Consider the following 6,000-nt stretch of genomic DNA (forward strand, 5'->3'; position numbering starts at 1 on the left):
TGTTTCTACCTTCTATCATGTAGCCTGTACGACTCTGACCTTGTAAGTGCACCTATGCGACTTTTCTTTCCTTTTTTCTCTTTTTTTTTTTCAAATCATAACTCAATCGAACGCCCAAATGTCATCCTTTATCTATCACAATTATACCTTATTCTACTACCCAGGCAGCGTTCCATCTCTTCTAAATGCTATTAGTCTTAGACTCTTTTGAGTTCATTCAGTCTATACAAAGCTTTCTATAACTTAGAGAAATCATGGGCTGGAAGATATGCCACTGACGATGCTGCTATCATTCCTGTATACTGAATCCCTGCGCTTCTAGCCTTTTATCCGAAGTATGGACTATTCACAACCTTCTGCATTCGAGTATCTCATACGTTATTCACCTTTACCTTACTTACCTTAAAATCTCGCATCACATCTTCTCTCTCCTTCATGACCTCCCTTCTATATAGGTATAATTCACATCCACAACTTGAAGCTCTATTATAATATTTGCACCTCTAGTGCATACACAATATGGTGGGAGCTTCATACTAACTTCGTATGAGGCTGATACTCTTTTAACTAGCTTTATCGTAAAGCCCTTATAGAATATGGTTGATGTACTATCTCTCTTGTACCTATGATATTAGAGTAAGTTAGCAATGTTCTTAATCACGATTTCTATAATTTTCTAGGTCTAATAATCAGACGCCTAATTTATTTGGTTGATGTAACTCTTTAGTTTTCTCTTCCTTCTGATTAGCCTTCATGTAGGCTTGAGCTATCTTCGGATCTGCAACTCCTGGTATTAGTTATTACTTTAGACTTCCATGGGCGCTATAGAATATCCATGATACAATCTTCTAACAATTCAATCCTTTTGTTTATACCCTGGGCTCAATTCTTTCTTTTAACTTATACCAGAGTCTTCTACGACTGTATGAATGTCAGTATATGTGCTGCATGGATAATATTCCGAAATCGTAAGTGCGTTCATGACATAACTAATTGTGGATCATTGATCTAATAATTTCTTTTGTTCCTTCTCAGCTTTCTTTAAACGTAGGCAATTACTTTTCCTGGTCTTTCTGCCCTCTTGTTGTGTGCATACTTAACTTATATTAGTGCCCATACATGCCGGAATTTTTTTTTTACAACTCATATGGTCTCGATTATTACTTTTGGTTTCATTTCCCGCTCATTAGCCAAGATAGGTTCAACTTTATTATGGGTGAATACAATGTTGTTGTGAGACTGTTGTTACAAGAGCATTTCCTCTATAGGTCACTGTTCTTAGGTTGAAGCCTTCTTCCTTATTTCCTCAGCTACTTTTTCGTTGTAGTACTTAGGGAAGACCCTATGACTCTTGTAAAGCTGCGAGCTTATTACATCGTATACCCAATAAAATATTTGATGTTCGTACTCACCTATAATTAATGTTAGTTACTTACCTCCAAGCTCATGTGCTCATACGGTTTCTTTTGAACTGATGTTTTGACTGTCTTCCTAGTGGGACTCTCTTTTATTTTCGTAATACTCATACGGTACCTCTAACTACCCCAACTCTTATCTGAATATTTCTCAAAGGTCACAATGTCATATCTGCGAGACTGAATTCCCCATATTGGGGTTCACAATGTTTATCTTGCACAATCTATTAATTAGTCTGTGTCCGTTTATTTAGCCATAACTAGGCTCTTCTTGCATCAACTACTAACTACTCGTTGGTCTATTCTCATATCACTATTCCGCATAATCTTTCTTGGGTCATCTCCTTTGTCTTAACTTACATCTCGCACAGGCTCCTTCTCTATTAATAACATCTCGGGTAGGAACTGTTACCTTCTCTCCTTGATGTTGTGTTTGCATAATGTTCTAGAATCATAGCATATCTGTAAGATTTGTATAAGTGTAATCTCATTCCTTTCTCATTTTTATCACATTCTTCCTTTACTATTCCATAGTTACTAGAACCACTTAATTCTGACTTAATGCCGCATCACTCAATATCCCCCCTTTAGGGGAGTAATAAGATTTATTGCTACGATAATCTGTGTATAGATGTTTTACCTATTCATCTTCGGCGTCTTTTCACATCATCGATGATCCTTACTTGCCTCGCGATAATCCTTCTGTACCAAGGATAACACTTAGTATAACTGGCACATATAGTGCTCACATTGCTTGCTTTTAGGGAAGCGTCTTCCTGAATGACCATTCTCTAATTTCTCATGAATCTTATTCTGTTGTCCATTCTATTATCGCCGGAATGAAATCTGAAATTCTCATGATGTCGACCATTACCAAATAACTCAATCCCTAATTCATGTTTAGTTTATCTTGTGCACCAATCCATACTGATTTCTATTACTCTGGGGTCTAACTTTTCCTTCTGGTAATCACATTAGAGTCACGAACTTATTTCTCGAAATGAGGATATAACTTAATGGCCTATACTCTTTTCTTGTCTCAAGGCCTGTTACCTTTCGTCTTTTCCTTCACTTGACTATAGATTCTCTAATACTGTCATCTTTTTGATATACCGTTGTCATCCATGTATCACAACTTACTCATAATTCTTCATTAACTCTCTTCTTATTTCCCGTTAATATTTATGTCTATCACTTTATTCTAAAACCTCGAACAAGACATTCTTGCCTTAAGGATCCTTATCAAGAAGGTTACGCATCTTAGTACACACATGATCTGTTGAATACCTCATATTTATCCATTATAAGTATGATGCCAAAAATTGAGTTCCTCTAACTCAACTCTTCCACAACTATATCTCTTACCAACTGTCTTTCCGGATGTAGGCATCGTCCTATTATGAATAATATAGAGTTTAGGAAATTGAGTTCTTACAACTGAGCTCTACCACACGATATAGAGTAAGAAGAAAGAGTGATAGTCCTAGATGCCCTGTATCCCCCTGCTTATAAGTGTGGTGCACAACACACCCATAAACAAGACTCTACTAGACACGGCTTGTAGACTCCCTAGGATAGAACTGCTCTGATACCACTTTTGTCACAACCCAAACCGATGGACCGCGACGGGTACCCGGTGCCTTACTCAACCAAGTACCAATATTACATATCTTTCTTATCGTACAATCATTGGCAAATGGGCCAAACTGGCCGTCATGGGCTAACCAGAATAAACATAAGGGAATACTCAATATAGGACGACCCAAGCTAATATAAACACTTATACACGTAACATACGGGACTATAAGGCCAACATGATCACACTAACTCAACTCCGGAGCAAATGGAGCGCACCAACACCTTTCGCTGAGATGATAGCCTACACGGAGGACTCTCAACCTGTCTATCGGGACCTGCGGGTATGAAACGCAGCGCCCCTGAGCAAAAGGGACGTCACTACAAATAATTTACCGAGTATGTAAGGAATGAAAATCAGTAAACAATATACATGAGAAAAACATGGAGTAAAAGACTCAACATGTAAGTCTGAATAACTTTGTAAATCATTTCATATTTATAATATCATGCATATGCGTATAAATGTCATACCATGCATAGGTATATGCGTTCATAACATCATCAAGCCTCTGAGGGCATCCCATCAAATCATCTCGGCCACTACGGGCAAATCATCAACGTATACCAGCTGATCAGGTGAAGGTGCGTATATAACGCCGTAACCTTTTCCCATATCCCATATACATATAATATACACGTATATAACGCCATCTGGTCATGGGTCAATTTAAATGTATAAATTCATGAAATGCATACGAATTACGGTAATAAGATTTCTCTGAATGTCATAAGACTATTATGCCTTTGATTAATATCATAAAGTAAACTTTATCCACTTACGTATTTTCTGAGACCCATGAACAGACGATAGAATAATAAGACATATGGGGAATCAAGAACATAGGAACTTCTAGTATTTCTATGAATAGAGTCATTTATGGAAATTGTGCATTTGCTCGTTTCGTTTGTATCGTATGGATTATGCCAATAGGAAAGAAGGGATAGCCTTAACATACCTGAAAGCGATTCTCTTGACAATCCCTCTAGCACACGTCAATTGCGACAATACGTAATGGCGGATCGAAGTAGGGGAAAATTCTTATGAAATGTTAAAGCAATTGCGTTACCAGAATGATATCTCTCTTTGCTATGTCATTAAGAAATCTCGTTTTAATTTTGTTCAAGGAAATCACGTTGCTATGTAGTTGAGATACAAGCATTTTTTTAGCAAATCACTTTGCTATCATTTTGAATGAGTTGCTGAAGAAAAGTCACGTCAATCCATCTCACTTTGTAAAAGAGTCATACGAAATATTGTTTAGACTTTCAACCGTAAATGACTCTCTTACGAGAAATATAAAATCCCTTACCTTTAGGATTTTTTGGCCCCACATTTGTGGTTTATTTAATCCAAAATTGCCCTACACATGCCACATGACTATCAAGACCAAAGAGTCACAATGACTCAAGGCCTTGCTGCCACGTTTTTTGCTTTATAAAGCTTATTCAATAACTTAATTAAGCTTATCCACAAATCCTTAATTAACTTGTTAATCTCTTACTAACCAATAATCCATATAATTAGGAATTATCTTAAATTACTTAAACTACTACTCACTTTTAACACACTTTATACAACTTACTATTATGGTCATGTGGTACATTGTATGATAGTAGTCCATAAATATCAGGTATTATAGCTCGGACCGTATTTTATCCCAAAATATCAAACTTCGACGAAATTCAATTACTTCGATTTGCTTACCCTTTCACCTTCACGAATTTACTCATCACTTGTTTGAAATAGCATAATACTTATAATCTCCAAATATTCTTGTCCTTGAACTGATGTTAATTGTCTTACGATAAATTCAACGTATAATACTACAGGGTGTAACATCATCATAATAAAATACTGCGGAGTGTAACATTATCGTAATATAATACTGCGAAGCGTAACATCGTCGTAATATAATATTGCAGAGCGTAACAACGACGTAATACTGCAGAGTGTAACATGATTTCATTGTTGAAGCTTTAAATTCGAAAGAGTAACAGGACTTTTTAGCATTTGACCTCGGATTGGAATTTTGATGGTTCCGTTAGCTCCGTTGGGTGATGTTGGACTTAGGAGCGCGTCTGGATTGTCATTCGGAGGTCCGTAGTGGAATTTGGCTTGAAATGGCGAAAGTTGGAATTTTGGAAAGTTTGACCGGGATTGGACTTTTTGATATCAGGGTCGGATTTTGATTCCGAAAGTTGGAGCATGTCTGTAATGTCAAATGTGACTTATGTGCAAAATTTAAGGTCAATCAGACATGATTTGGTAGGTTTTATCTTTGTTTGTAGAATTTGGAAATTTTAAAGTTTCTTAGGCTTTAATCCATGTGTAATTCGTGTTTTCGATGTTTTTGGAGGTGATTTGAAGATTCGATTAAGTTTGTATGATGTTATAAGACTTATTGGTATGATTGGTTGAGGTCCCGGGGGGCTCGGGTTGATTTCGGGTGGTTAATGGACTTGGAATGTGATTTGAGAACTTGCTGAAGGACGGGAGCTGCTGGTGTGACCCCACCTGCGGAGAAGAGACCGCAGATGCGACACCGTAGGTGCGGCAGGTTAAGCGCAAGTGCAGAAAGGTGGAGACCAGCAAGGGTCGCATGTGCGATTGTTTCTCCGCACCTGGGATAGCGCAGATGCGGATCATGGGTCGCAGGAGCGAAGGCAGTCGGAGTTTGTCATTTTCACAGGTGCGCCCTGATTTTTTGCACCAGCGGGCGCGCAGGTGCGGAAGTGCCTGGGCACAACCTATATCAGCGGGGTCCGAGATTTTTGTCTTCATTTCATCATTTTGAGCTCGGAGTTTTAAGATTTTGAGAGGGATTTTCAAGTGGAATTCTTGAGGTAAATTCCTTGTCTTCATTCTTCTTCAATAATTATGCTTCCCCACTGATTTCCCACCTAGATGGTGTGTTTTTAAGGTGTAAATTGGGGATTTGAGGCTAGG

Source organism: Nicotiana tomentosiformis, chromosome 10 (genome assembly GCF_000390325.3).
Source record: "Nicotiana tomentosiformis chromosome 10, ASM39032v3, whole genome shotgun sequence".
NCBI lineage: Eukaryota > Viridiplantae > Streptophyta > Magnoliopsida > Solanales > Solanaceae > Nicotiana > Nicotiana tomentosiformis.